This window comes from Ahaetulla prasina, chromosome 7 (assembly GCF_028640845.1).
Source record: "Ahaetulla prasina isolate Xishuangbanna chromosome 7, ASM2864084v1, whole genome shotgun sequence".
In the NCBI taxonomy this organism is placed as follows: Eukaryota; Metazoa; Chordata; class Lepidosauria; order Squamata; family Colubridae; genus Ahaetulla; species Ahaetulla prasina.
Window position 1 is genome coordinate 56,941,327 of NC_080545.1, and position 15,216 is coordinate 56,956,542.

A 15,216-nucleotide genomic window follows, 5' to 3' on the forward strand; every position below is an offset into this window, starting at 1 on the left:
GTCACTCATGCGCCTGCTACCTCTCGCTTGGATTATTGTAATGCTCTCTACATGGGGCTCCCTTGAAGTGCACTCGGAGGCTTCAGTTAGTCCAGAATGCAGCTGCGCTGGTGATAGAGGAGCTACGCCAGAGCTCCCATGTAACACCGCCTCCCGCGCAGACTGCACTGGCTGCCTGTGGCCTTCGAGTGCGCTTTAAGGTGTTGGTGACGACCTTTAAAGCGCCCATGGCTTAGGACCTGGGTACTTACGGGACCGCCTGCTGTTACCACACGCCTCCCACCGACCCGCACGCCCCATAGAGAGGACTTCTCAGGGTGCCGTCCGCCAAACAATGTCGGCTGGCGGCCCCAGGAAGGGCCTTCTGTGGGGCTCCACACTCTGGAACGAGCTTCCCCGGTTTACGCCAAATACCTGACCTTCGGACATTTCGTCGCGAACTGAAGACCCATCTTTTTATTTGCGCGGGGCTGGCTTAAATTTGGATTTTAATAAGGGGAATTTTATTAATTTTAAATGGGGTTTTAACTGATGGCAATTTTTTAACTTTGGGCTATTTTAAATAAGTTTTTTAAAGGGTATTTTAACTTGTATATTTGTATTGTTGGTTTTTATCTTGCCTGTACACCGCCCTGAGTCCTTCGGGAGAAGGGCGGTATAAAAATTAAATTAAATAAATAAATAAATAAATAAATAAACCAATACTAAATGCATGAGCACATTACACCTGTGTTTATGAAATTGTTTTCCTGGTTTTTAAGTACTGGTTTTACTTATAAACTTTATATGGTCTTATAAAACTATAACTAATATGACTTGTTTCCAAATATTGGAAACACTGCCACTTCATATAGAACCAACCTGTCTAGTAAAAATGTAGAAAACTTTTTTGTGTCTCCACAAAATGAAGAATTGTCTGAACTGAGGTATGAAGATCGGATGAGCTGGACAGTATCTTATAGATGATTTGTTTGTGTGTTTTATGATCTGATGGGCTATAGTGGATTATGGCTGCTCTCTTTATCTGTATGAAAAGTTTTCAACTACAGATAAGGGTAGAAGAAAGAAAGAAAGGAAAAGAAAGAAAGAAAAAGAAAGAAAGAAAGAAAGAAAGAAAGAAAGAAAGAAAGAAAGAAAGAGGGAGGGGGGAGGGAGGGAAGGAAGGAAGGAGGGAAGGAAGGAAGGAAGGAAGGAAGGAAGGGGAGGAAGAAGGGGAGGAAGAAGGGGAGGAAGAAGGTGAAGGGGAGGGATGCAGCCTATTTGCAGAATTAATATTAGCTGTACAATATCAAATTACAAGAGTGTATACTGAATCTTTACAAGAACAAATCAACCCAAAGCAACATAGAATCTTTTCATTTAAAAAGAGCAAATGTATCTCTTGGAAGATTTAAGGGAATACATAGACTGTTGTTCCATACTAAAACATAATTAACCAATAAAAATAACTTTTACACAATCCTAACATATTAGCATTACTTGTCTGAAATGCATCCTTTGCATTACTTGTCAGGAAATATACTACAAGAATATACACTGGCAATCTACTATCTACCCACATGAACTCTGACTTTCCCATGGGGAAGAAAAGATAAAAGTAATTTAATAGGCAAGCTGTCATATAGCAGCCGTGAAAAGTCTTCTCTCTGGCCATGTGTTTAACTGCGTCTGTCCTCCTAACGCTTCTCAGGCTCATCACTCCATTCATCCAAAATTAAAAATAGAAAGGGCATGACTGGTTACTGTTGTTCTATTGGTTAGACTTGAAGTTCTATTGGCTTTGCACACACACACAAAAAAAAGGCTCAGCCATAAGCCACAGTCCAACTTCAGTGCTTAAAACAGTTGTAATACTCCAAAGACGCCTTCTGAAATAACCATGGTGATAGTTGTAGTAGTGGTCATACTGATTATAGCATATATTTTATACCTATATTTATAGCATATACTTATATTTTTGTTTCATGCTTGAATTACTCAAAACAGTGGTTATGAGATTAGAACCTTTTAAAATTGGTTTGGTATATTTTGTCTAATTTTAGGTGAAGCTTAAATAATTGGAACAGGCATCCTGAATTTCCTTTAATGTAACTATTATTATCTACTATAGCATTGCTTGTCTTTGGATTTATTAGCCAAAGCACAGCCTCCCTATGCCAGTTTATTTATCAAGCTGTTGTATCCATGGGCAAACTTTATAGCCATATATTACTGTATTTCTCAAAACACAGTAGAGAATTTTTTTCCCCGTTTGGTTATAAGCACAATTAAAAAGCTAATTCATCTGAAAAATTCTAAATTATAGATGAATGTGTTTCTTTCTTCCTGTGAATTATTACAGATTAATCCTGCTTTATGTCTGCTAACATAAATCTTTTTATATTGCTTTGCCTAGTTTTGCTTCAGTCCTGCCATTCTAAAGCAATGCATAGTAGAAAGCACATCTAAAAAAAAACCAAAAAACCCTGCTACCCATAGCCAAAAACTATTATAGAACTGAATGACAAAATCTTCTTGGCATTTAAAGAAATGGCAGTTTATGTTCAAAATGATGGAAATATTAAGGTTTCAGAAAGAAATTGATAGACTAAAACTAAATGAAGCAAACAATCAACACACTGAGGAATCTACACTGCAAGATTTCATGACATATAAGAGATTTAGAAAGATTTCAGTTGCCTCAGCTGGGAGAAAAGTATATGTGTATACGCATACATTGTAGACTACGCATTTACTTGTTGACATTGTATTATTCTTATACTACAAATGAACATTAAATTGCAAAACCTCCTTCAGCTATTTTCAGTGACTGATTGAGTAAAAAATAAATACTTGAAGATTTAAGTAGTTGAAATACTGACTCACCTTCTCCCTTTATCACCCTTTGCATATTCTAATTTTGATTATATAGAAGGAAGAACTCAGGGGAGTTGCTTTAATACCCCAATCAAGAAGAAAACAATACCCCAATTAATGAACTGCCAAACAAGCCAACAGTAAACAGCCCAACCAAAGAACCAAGACCAATTTCACCAAAACTGAGAAGGCAAGCCACCAGAATATAAAATTAGAGTAAACCCCACTCCTACTAGCACTGATGATGTTACATAAAGTAATGAAACATCTGCATGAAAACAATCAAGCTTAGAAAGTACCAAGAATTCCTCCTTTCAATTCTAAACTCTGAGCTAACATATTCTCCTCTAGGTACCTATACAGAAAAGCTGGGTTCATACAAAATATTGGGCTAAAATAAAATTGGATTAGGTAGGCTGTAGCATGTTAGGTGAACCAGACCAACATATTCAGTCATAATACATTTAAAAATTTTATTACAATGCAAGGTGAACACAGCAAATGTATTTGTAGACTGAGCTTTAGGTTACTTAAGCAAACATTTTGCATGAATCTGTGTCCTATTTAAGGAAGAACAGTTCTTGCAGTTGTAAACACAGTTTCATCTTCAATTACTAATGTCTTGTTATATTGGAACTAGGATTTGAGAGACCTTGAGAGAGAAAGTGGGGTGTGGTGAAAAAAACAACCCCAAAAATGAATATATTTGGGAATGATGGTTTATGCAGTTTGTTGGATAAAGCAAACCTTTCTTTCTCTTAATTTTCCTGTATTTAATTTTTTCTGATATGATAATACTGCAAATGAGGCGTCATGTTCTGAATTTGAGGTTGACCTACACTAAGTATTGGGTCTGGCATAGGAACCTCATTGTTTCCATCTAAATACGTAAGTGCCTAGCCCTCAGTTTTTTTATTTGTCTCATTGAACCAAAGTGAAATACATTTTTGACTGACCATTAAACTAGTCATAATAATTGAATGTGCAGTAAAATTGTCCAGTTTACAACAATTAAATGAAAAGCCTGAGAGGTAGACAAGAACAATTATTAACATATTTATGATTTTTGGTTTATTATCCATAAATTCACAATATCTATTTAAACAATCACTTTCAGCTCTAGTAATTGTAACATTCAATACCTTCTACCACATTTTTTAAAAAAATATTTCCAATGTCAAAAGCAGCTGTAAAACATTAATCACTGAAGTACTGAAGTGGGATCCATAACTATAGATTCTACAAATCAATAAGTTAGTTTAGTTGTGATTTAATTAATTCCTCTTGGTTTGCTTTTTAGATTTATATTGCTATAACATAGAAAAATAAATAAGAGGGGGAAAGATGCATTAAACAAAACAAAATTCAGTGAATTATAAACAAGGAGGAGGAAATAGAGCCCAGTCAGGTCTATAAGGCTGGTATCAGACCTACTAGATGGACCAGACCAGGAAATCAACTCCACAAGGAGGCTAAACCATTTTATTGAGTTTTGCTATCAAAACAGGACTTCTAGGAAAGTAGTGTTGGACTAAGCATTACTTTAATGACTGTAGTGATAAGAACAAGTCCTGACTACAAGAGTGATATTGAAAAATGTGCTATGGATTTGAAAATGGATTTTCAAAAATCAAGCTATAAGAATAATATGGAAAGCGGTAATACAATTGATTTACCTTTGATACTGGTTGATGTCTTAATAACTAAAAAGGGCATGAATAATAAATCAAAAGAGTCATTTGGAAAGCTTGAATATCTTACATTTTCAAAGGGACATGTTAAACCACTGAAGCTGTTCCTGAAAGGAAACTGTAAAGTCCTCAGAGTTACGATGCGTCTCTAGCCTGGCAACAGGCAGGCGTCCGCTGATTGGTTGAGACGCGCCACAAGAAAGGCGGGAAATTTGGAGCCCTGTCATTGGTGCAGCCCTTCTGGCAGCTGGTATATAAGAGCTGTCAAGGGTTTTTCTAGTTAGTCAGAGTTCTCTTGTTGTTATCACGTTGCTTAATAAAGTTGTTAAAGCAGTCCCTGACTGGACTCTTCCTGGTATCGGACACCAGACTTAATACTGGCGACGAGGGTCAAGTCGGACCTGCAAGGTTATCGCCTCCAATCGAATTGATTCATAGATGGCAACCCAGCCGTCTTTTGCTCCTTTCGAGCCTCACGCTGAAACTTGGCAAGCGTTCCTCGACCGTTTCGAATGTTTCCTGCGGGCAAATGATTACGCTGAGCTGTCAGCTGAAAGGAAGCGTGGCTACTTCCTCAGTCTTTGTGGAAGAGACATGTTCGGGACGGCCAGAGCTCTGGCCGCTCCCATTCCTGTGTTTGAGGTGCCATGGGACACTCTGCTAGGCAAGCTGCGGAGCCACTACTCCCCCCCTCCTCCCGTGTTCAAGACACGCGTTTCGGCGAAGGATTCAGCAACCGGGCGAATCGATTAACACCTATATGGCTTCTTTGCGCACGGCCGCCTTAGAGTGCGAGTTCCACGATCTAGATGAGGCCCTCCTAGAGCAGCTGGTGAGCGGGGTTGCCGACCTGCGGTTGCAAAGGCGGCTGCTGGCGCGCGCAGATGTGACTTTGGCCGCGGCGATTGACGAAGCCCGAGCAGCTGAGATGGCTGAGAAGTCTGCGACGGAGATCCATAAATTCCAACCTTCCCCCGCTATTTCCGGGAAAGGCTCAGCTGTCCTTCATGTCGCTTCGGACCCGTCGGATTCCTCTGACGATGACAGCGGTGTCCGCCGTCTTAAGGCCACTTCCAAGAAGGGGAAAGGGGGAGCGTTCTTACGACGCTCCACGAGGCCCACCCGGGCATTGTTAGAATGAAGACTTTGGCCCGTAGTTATGTGTGGTGGCCAAAGGTAGACCAGGACATCGAACGATGTGTGGCTGGGTGTCTGAGCTGCCAGCAATCACGGGCAGCGCCCTCAGCTGTACCCATCAGGGAATGGGAGGCCCCCCACTCACCCTGGTCTCGAATCCACCTGGATTACGCGGGACCATATTTAGGGCAGTCAATTTTGGTGGTAGTTGACGCCTACTCCAAGTGGGTGGAGTTGGCATGCATGTCATCTACCACCGCGGAAGCCACCATTAGGGTGCTAGAACGATTGTTCGTGACCCATGGGCTACCAGACCTTGTGGTTACCGATAACGGGCCACAATTCGCATCGGCACCCTTCCAGATGTTCTTGGCCAAGCATGGCATTCGCCATGCACCAACGGCGCCATTCCACCCGGCGAATGGCGGGGCAGAACGGGCCGTTAGATCGGCCAAGGAGGCGTTGGGTCGCATGGGACCCACGAATTGGCATGACAAGATCTGCCGGTACCTGCTGGCACAACACTCGACACCGTGCCCGGTCACCAACCTCAGCCCAGCCGAGTTACTGATGGGGAGGCGGTTATGACGACTCTGGATAGGCTACACCCCCAATATGACACAGAGCGGGGGCCAGACAATTCAATCACAACTAGGGGGTTCAAGGGAGGGGACACCGTGTTTATCCGGAACTTTGGGTCATCACCCAAGTGGGTGCCAGGCACCATTATACAAATAACCGGGCCCTATTCCTACAGGGTCCGGCTGGCCGACGGACGAGAGTGGCGCCGCCATATAAATCAACTCAGACGGCGGACAGCCAGCACGGAGGGGCCCATCTATGACCAGGACTACCCAGGAACATCGGAGCTGGCCGCTCCAGCTACACCTCCCAGGCCACCAGCCCTGGAAGGAAACCACGACCACGCCGGCCCGTTTCGGGAACCCGGCCTTCCGGACTTGCAGGCCAGGGAGGGACTCCAACCCTCAAGGCGGATCGATCTCGTCGAGAAACGTACCTGAAGTTTCCGAAGTTCCCGCACGGGCCAGGCCTCCTTTAGGGGTGGAGTTGTCGTTCCCAGCAGAAGACTCAGCCACTCCTCCTCCTCCTCCTCCGGCAGCTACCGCCCCTGAACTAAGAAGATCTGGGCGGAGCCGACGGCGGCCTACATACTTGGCTGATTACGCATGCGCGGTCCAGGAGGGGAAGGGTGTAAAGTCCTCAGAGTTACGATGCGTCTCTAGCCTGGCAACAGGCAGGCGTCCGCTGATTGGTTGAGACGCGCCACAAGAAAGGCGGGAAATTTGGAGCCCTGTCATTGGTGCAGCCCTTCTGGCAGCCGGTATATAAGAGCTGTCAAGGGTTTTTCTAGTTAGTCAGAGTTCTCTTGTTGTTATCACGTTGCTTAATAAAGTTGTTAAAGCAGTCCCTGACTGGACTCTTCCTGGTATCGGACACCAGACTTAATAGAAACGAAGAGAAATAAACTTGGGGACATTATAATGGGATTTATGATCAATGTTTAAAAAATAAAAGGAGAAATATAAAGTAAACTTATTTGACCAGTTAAATTTTTGTGTTGTGGTTTCTGGCAACTTCTAATGGATGTTTTTTTAACTAGGACTGAATGATGGAGGGTTAAAGATCTGTTTATAAATGGGAAGAAATTTATTTTGTTTCTTAGAGAAAGTGACAAGTTGAAATATGAAATTGTTTTACTTGACTAAGGTTAAAAATATGTATGCATTAGCTGATAGCTGGTAGCTTTTAATAGGAATAAATGGTGAACTTTTATAATTTGATTATTGTTCTATTTGATGAACAAGGAGTACGAAGGAGGCGAGGCAGGGTAACAGTTTACAAACTGTTTATTTTCTAACAACAGTAAGCTAACAGTGACTCACTCGGTTTGCTAACAATCCTGGAGAGCAAGCGGCCTTTCTGAGGCATAGACAGCTCTTTTATACTGAGCTGTCATGGCGGGGCCAATCAAAAGAGCCAATTGGCTGCTCTTCTTTGTCACGTGCTCACCGTCCAGACACAACAATTATTGATAAAGAATGAGATATGGGAAGAAGGGATTTTTTAAACTAAAATATTAGAGAGGGTGTTAAATTTCTGAAATTGTTTATATTTGTAGGGCGAGCCATTTTTACATACATTTTCTTTTTTGTTTTCCTTTTTTCTACCTCTTTACACTTTTTTTCTTTTCTTTGTTTTGTATAGATTTTTCTTAGTTGGTATTAGTTTTTTATCTTTATATTTGTAACCTTTTACAGTAGTTCCCAGCCCATGACCACAATGGAGCCTGTCCATTATGTTTACATAAGCAGTGACATTGTGAGACAGCCTCACTTAATGACCATACTCCCTGCTTTCCCTAATGTGGCCATTAAACAAATCTGAGGATTGTTAAATGAGCATGGGGTACATCATGGATGGGGGAGGCCCTGCAAGGAGTGGTGGGTTGCTACCAGTTTGCCCCGGATCAGGCGAACTGGTAGTCGTGGTGGTGGGGAAGCATTGTGCGTGCCCACGACTAAACCAATAGTGATGGGATTTGAAACCCACTAATACCTGGAAAGCTTTCCATCCCACTGGGTCCCTAAAGGAGGCAGAAAAGCAATATTTTCTTGTCTGTCTGACTTTAGGATCCAGCTTCTGCTGCAACCATTTTCTGCATGTTTATGGTTTAACTGCTTTTTCTTTTGAGATAAACTTTTTCTTCAACTCCTCAATGCAAACAAGCTGCAGGAAAAAAATCTTTGCTTGTTTTCTTCCTCTCCTCTATTTTTTAGCCTGGCAATCACTCATCAAGGTAAATAACATAGAGATTTTGTCACTCTTTTTCCAAGAATGCAGTAAATTCAGTAAATGAGGTAGTTAAAAAGGACTGAGATTGGAATCCATAAGATAAAGAATTCGGTTTCAGACTCTAATGTGAGGGATCAACAAGTCTATCCTTCCCAGATTTTTTGTTTTCTTTATTAAAGAAATATGGGTTTCTGGGGAAAAGAAAGGGTTAAATAGGGGAAAGGTTTTAGAAAGCTGGTACTGAAGTTGCCTACTAGCTGGCTTTCGCAAAGACTAGCAAAAGCCAGGAGGGGCTTGCAGTCTCCAGATGGCCAGCTGATCAGGGCAGAAAGCTCCAAAAGCAGCCTCCAATTCCACAAGGAATTTTTGGAGCACTAAAAAGGGCAGCTGCTTCCAAAAGGCATGGGAAATAGGTCCAAGCACTGCAGGGACCAGTCAGGGCGGGGTGAGGGGAAAAGAGAGGGCGGGCCACTGCAGTGTTCCTGCAATCAGTTTTAAGAGCAAATGACTGCGAGGGTGCTGCGATCTCATAACTTTGAAACAGGTCATATGTTGTAACTTCAAATGGTCATTAAGTGACCTTTCATATCTTGAGGACTACCTGTACTTACAAATTATTTTATTTTTAAAAAACAGATTGGTTGTCACAAAACGTTGAAAGTCTGGTTTTGCTGTACATCCTCCTCCTCCTCCTCCCCTCCTCCTCCTTCTCCAAGTTCAATGAACATTCAATGGTTTCAGCCACTTCTGAATATCTGGATTTGAAAATTATTTAACCCCTTATTTAGCCTAGGCAAGAGTTCCTGCATCATTCTGTCAAAGGCATCTTCCTTACTGCTTCCCTTGGCAAAGCTTCATTTAGAACCTTTCAAGAAATGCTCAATAATTTGTGTAGAAACATTGGCTGAACTATCTCTATAGTGGCACAGAGTAATTGAGGGATTAATCTGATGAAGTAGAGTTTTGTAGTAATGTACTATGTGTTCTGTAGAAGATGGCTATGATGGCTGTAGATATCAAAATGTTTTCCACAATGAACTTTGTGAGGTTAGTTTAGCTAATAGATGTTTCCTGAATCTTTTAAAATTTGTATTTGTCCATTTATTTGTCATTTCTGTTCATGGCTACGTGGAGAAAGCTAAAACTTTAAGAGGTGGATTAATTTATCAGTAGTTTTTCCTCCTTATATAATTAGGGATTGTAGTGCTTGGAAGTCCTAAAGCACTTTAGCATCTTCTTTTTTGATTATTTTATCTATGTTGTGATCTCCCATTCTTGTTTGCAGGAAAATGATATTTCTTTCAGCTATTCCAATTGTTGCTACTTTGTCATGATGTTGTTTGTAATTAAGTCATCTGATCTTCTAGCAGCAACTAAGTGGTCCACTGTTTCTTTAGCATCTTTGCAGAAGCAGCATTTGCTATATGTTGCTGTTTTCTCAATTCTGGCTTTGTAGACATAATTACATACAAATATAGTACATGTGCATAATTATTATTGATTATCTGATCTTGAATTGGCCTTTCTTTATACCCATGAGAGATTCATAGAGGCTATTATAGTCAATGTCTTGTAGGTTTTGGTAAGTGGAAGCCAGTTTCATGAAGCAAAACAATCTTGTTGCCTTGGAAATATTGAGAAAAAAGAAGAAAGATATACCAAAGGAAACTTTTCCTTCTGCAATGATCAATAGATTACTGCACTAATGAAGGAGCATTCTATGTAGTTTGTTTTAAAGCATGTAACATTTTTAAGGCCTTTGTTTTTTAAAGAACTTTCTCCTTCACATGAACATTTTCTGTCCTTTTCATTAATGTGGCTACTAATATTTGACAATATCATACAATCCAAATTTGACACTCCTAATTTGTTTTTTTCAACAGCAGGTTTTATTGATTGCTACCATGTAATGATCTACATGGCCCCATGCTTATTTGCTAAGTTGTTTTATCCTGGTCTTTAAGATTTTCCAATAGTTTTCACCGTCCTTACCATGCAAAGGAAGCATTAGATGCCATAGCTGCTGCCTAGCTAATTAACTCTTAACAGATACTAATAGGTGATTTTATTTTGACTCTGTAAACAAGTACACATAAATAATAAGTAGTTTTGTCAATTTTTGCTCATTTAGCAATTAGGAGTCATAAGTTTAAATGAATAAATAAATGAAATTTACTGGCACTGTTGCTTGGCAGTTCGATTTTCAGTAGCTTTCAGAATGTTTCTTTACACTGCCCTTGTTAGTTACTACAATATAAACTGATATTTTCCAATACTTTGGCTGCTTCCATTTCTGCTTACAAACCATATACAGCACTTTCATTGCATCATCTTGTAAGCCCTTAAACAGTTTTTCTGGTATATGTTCCATTTCTGCAGATTTTTCTAAGCCCCATTTAATTTCCCTTTCCAGAAAATTTGGAGTCCCATATCAAATCTTTATGAATAGTATTCATATGGACATCATCTTTAGATAAATGTGGGTTAGACAGCACCACCACCAGATGGATTTGTAACTGGCTGACCAACTGCACTCAATGTGTAGTCCTCAACGGAACTACATCCACATGGAGGGAAGTATGCAGTGGAATACCCCAAGGCTCTGTTTTCGGCCCAGTATCCAGTCAGATGACACCAAGCTGGCAGGAATAGCTAACACTCCAGAAAATAGGCTCAAGATACAGAAAGATCTTGACAGACTAGAACATTGGGCGTGTTGTGTCTTGCCCGCCCTCAGAGCAGCCGGGGCCTTCTTACCTGCTCCCGAACACTGAGGAATGTATGCCTCCCGGCCCCAGTCCTGGCTCCATGCCCACACAAACTGCAGAAGAAGGAGCATCTCCCTGCCCCAGCCCTGACTCCATGCCCAGGCAAACGGAGCAGCTAGACCCCTCCCCCTCCTCCACAGCAGGTGAGCCTGAGGAGGGTTTACTCCCAACAACAGCTGATTGGAGTGACCCTCGCATCAGAAGATTGGAGAGGCGGAGGCAACAGAAGGAAGGGAGGGGCAGGCCTTAATGAGTGCTGAGTCATGGAGCCACACCCCATGGCCTATATAAAGGATCTACTTTCTGGCAGTCTCTGAGTCAGGCAAAAGTCGAACTTATCTTGCTGAAGTCACTTACTGGTCTCCTGCCTGCTCTGAGGACTTTGCTAGGACTTTGGGCAGAGCTGCAGAGGCAAGCCTGATTCGGATTTCCCTGACCCAGCCGTCAGTGGAGGAGTGGGACACGACAGGGCGCTATCTAACAAAATGAAATTCAACAGTGAAAAAAGTAAGGTTCTACTTTTTTAGGCCAAAAAATGCACAGGTACCAGATATGTGGTACCTTGCTCAATAGTAGTAACTGTGAGAGGGATCTTAGAGTCCTAGTGGACAACCATTTAAATATGAGCCAGCAGTGTGCAGCAGCTGCCAAAAAAGCCAACACAGTTCTGGGCTGCATAAACAGAGGGATAGAATCAAGATCACGTGAAGTGTTAATATCACTTTATAATGCCTTGGTAAGGCCACACTTGGAATACTGCATTCAGTTTTGGTCGCCATGATGTAAAAAAGATGTTGAGACTCTAGAAAGAGTGCAGAGAAGAGCAACAAAGATGATTAGGGGACTGGAGGCTAAAACATATGAAGAACGGTTGCAAGAACTCGGTATGCCTAGTTTAATGAAAAGAAGGACTAGGGGAGACATGATAGCAGTGTTCCAATATCTCAGGGGTTGCCACAAAGAAGAGGGAGTTAAACTATTCTCCAAAGCACCTGAGGGTAGAACAAGAAGCAATGAGTGGAAACTAATCAAGGAAAGATGCAACTTAGAACTAAGGAAAAATTTCCTGACAGTTAGAACAATTAATCAGTGGAACAACTTGCCTGCAGAATGCTCCAACACTGGAAATTTTAAAGAAAATGTTGGATAACCATTTGTCTGAAATGGTGTAGAGTTTCCTGCCTGGGCAGGGGGTTGGACTAGAAGACCTCCAAGGTCCCTTCCAACTCTGTTGTTGTTGTTGTTGTTGTTGTTGTAGTAGTAGTAGTTGTTGTTATTATTATTATTATCTCTTATTCATATTCACACTTCTCTTCCTTTACTCCTTGTTCTGCTTCTGAGATAGAAGGTTCTCTTTCTACAATTATTTTTTTAAAAATAAATATCATTTAGCTCAGGACCGGGCTATTTACGAGACCATCTTCTGCCACCGATAGCCTCCCATTGACCTGTGCACTCCCACAGGATGGGCCTTCTCAGGGTGCCGTCAACCAAACAATGTCTGTTGGCGGCCCCCAGGGGGAGAGCCTTCTCTGTGGCGGCACCGGCCCTTTGGAATGAGCTGCCTTCGGGGTTGCGCCAACTCCCCAACCTCCGGACCTTCAAACGTGAACCTAAGACCTTATTATTTCATCGTGCGGGACTGGACTAAGCGAAATTTTAAATCGAAATTTTAAATGGGTTTTATGTCGGTCTATGACCGTTTTAGTTTGATTTGGCCTATTAAATATTTGATTTTAATTTTGCTTTTAAATTTGTTGTTTGTACTCTGTGTTGGTTTTTAATATGGCTGTAAACAGCCCTGAGTCCTTCAGGAGAAGGGCGGTATAGAAATTAAATTATAAATAAATAAATAAATAAATTTCTAGTTTATTATTATTCTCTAAATACCTTCTGGTCTTTTCTTGCTGTTTTCTCCATTCAGCATTTAGTTGAGAAAATATACTTCTGTCCATTGCTTTTAACTTTCTGCCTTTCTATGGGTATTATCAGCACATCAGCAAAGAACTATTTTACTTTTCTTTTGCTCTTTGTATTTCAGGATGTTTTTATTTACTTCATCTTTAATGATGAAATGAATTTCAATCCATATTTTCTTTTAACTAACTATTCACATCATATAGTTTAAAAGATACACATGTACATATGTACATGTATTGTGACAACAAAATACATGTGCATGGATATGTCTATGTATTTTGCCAACAACAAAACAGACTAATTTTCTGAGAAAAATTAGGTCAACGTTACTCAAAATGCATTGATACTGATAGGTCCTGTTTTGTGTATCTTTCCCCATGGAAAACAAAGATAAAACAACTGAAATAGCTCTGATTCTAAAAAAGGAAAAGAAAAAGATCATCTTGAAATAATTAATAATGAAGACTACAGAAGTATCATTTGTACATAGGATACCTTCAAATTAATCTTAGTTTATATTTCAAATCTGCTTTTTTTCTTCTATTTTGCAAAAGCTGCTGTTGCATTCTATTTGACCTTAATTAGTATAATTGATAAGAGCTTCAGAACTGCATGCTGTTTAATCATGTAGTTACATCTTTCCTGACAGAAGAAGAATGAAGGAACAGCTGGGAGTCATCTATTAATACTTAGGCAATGGAAAGCTCTTTTTGTTGTTGTTGTTGAAAGCTTGGGTCTCCCATGGGATAGCTAATGACAAAATAATATATTTTCAAGTGGATCAGTGATCTGTCCCACAAATGAAGGATTAAAAAAAAAGAGAAAAGATCAAAGTATAGTGGAAATCTGGCATCTTAGACAAATCTAGGGCCAGCAAAAAATACACCTGCACAATAAGCGAACAACAAATAAGCCTGCTATCAGATAATGAAATAATGAAGTTTATAGTCCCCAAATTTCAGATGTTTGCATAGGCAACCACAAAGCTCAACTAACATATAATATTCAGAATCATATATTTTCTTCCTTGAGTGATATTTATGGTTAAGCCAGTAATACGTTCTTATCCAAAGCATTTATTTTAGTAAGTTCTTCTGGATAAAAACTATCAAAAACCCTCGAAGGAAGAGTCTTCTATCAAAAATTTAGGAAAATGATGGCATTTGCAGAAGAAATAAAGTGAAGTCCTTCAGAACAGGGAAAAACAATATAAACACAAATAGCATTTCAGTGTCTAGATTTTCTTTAAGCATTGTCTTCTTGAAAGTTTTAAATGCTGCTCTCCCAGGGTTTCTTTTCATTTTATGGTAACAAAGGGAAATCCTTACTCATTGGGTGAGTTTTTGCCCTTCACATTGCTCCATAAAAACAAAAACAAAAAAACAACCCCACTGCCATGGCCCCAAAGGAGGTCAATGTAACTGCTAATTATGATTGGAATATTATGATTTACTGTGTTTTGACATGGTAAAACACACACACAAAAAGCAGGTGCTATCTATTACTTTTTAACAATTATTATATCTTATGTTTGTTTTCAAATAAACATTTTAATTTCTTCTTCATTACTGCCACAATAATAATTTTAAAAAACCAGCACCAGTTGCAAGGCAATAAGCATCCAGATTTGCCACATAATTCTGTTACTTCCCAAATTACCTCTAGTATTACACATTTTAAAACCTAATAGCAAATTAAATACCCCCCTAACAAAATACCTTCAAGTATATTTTGCTTCATCATGGTGCATATTGGTTAGTATATTGGGAAGCTGTGGTTTAACATTAATTTAATATTTAATAATTACTTATATTGTTAGTTATTGTTAGCTATTTTAAATCTTAGTATGATTTTTTGGGTGAAGATGAGTAGAAAAGGGAAGTCCATAGTTGACCGATAAACTGCCTATAAAGGACCTTTCTCACCACAATTTCCTTTGAGCCTGGGCTTCAAGCACAAGTCAATTAGTCAAATTAGTTAAATTGCAACTAGGTCAAAGGAGCAAGTCTGAGGAGAGAGGGATTCAGCTG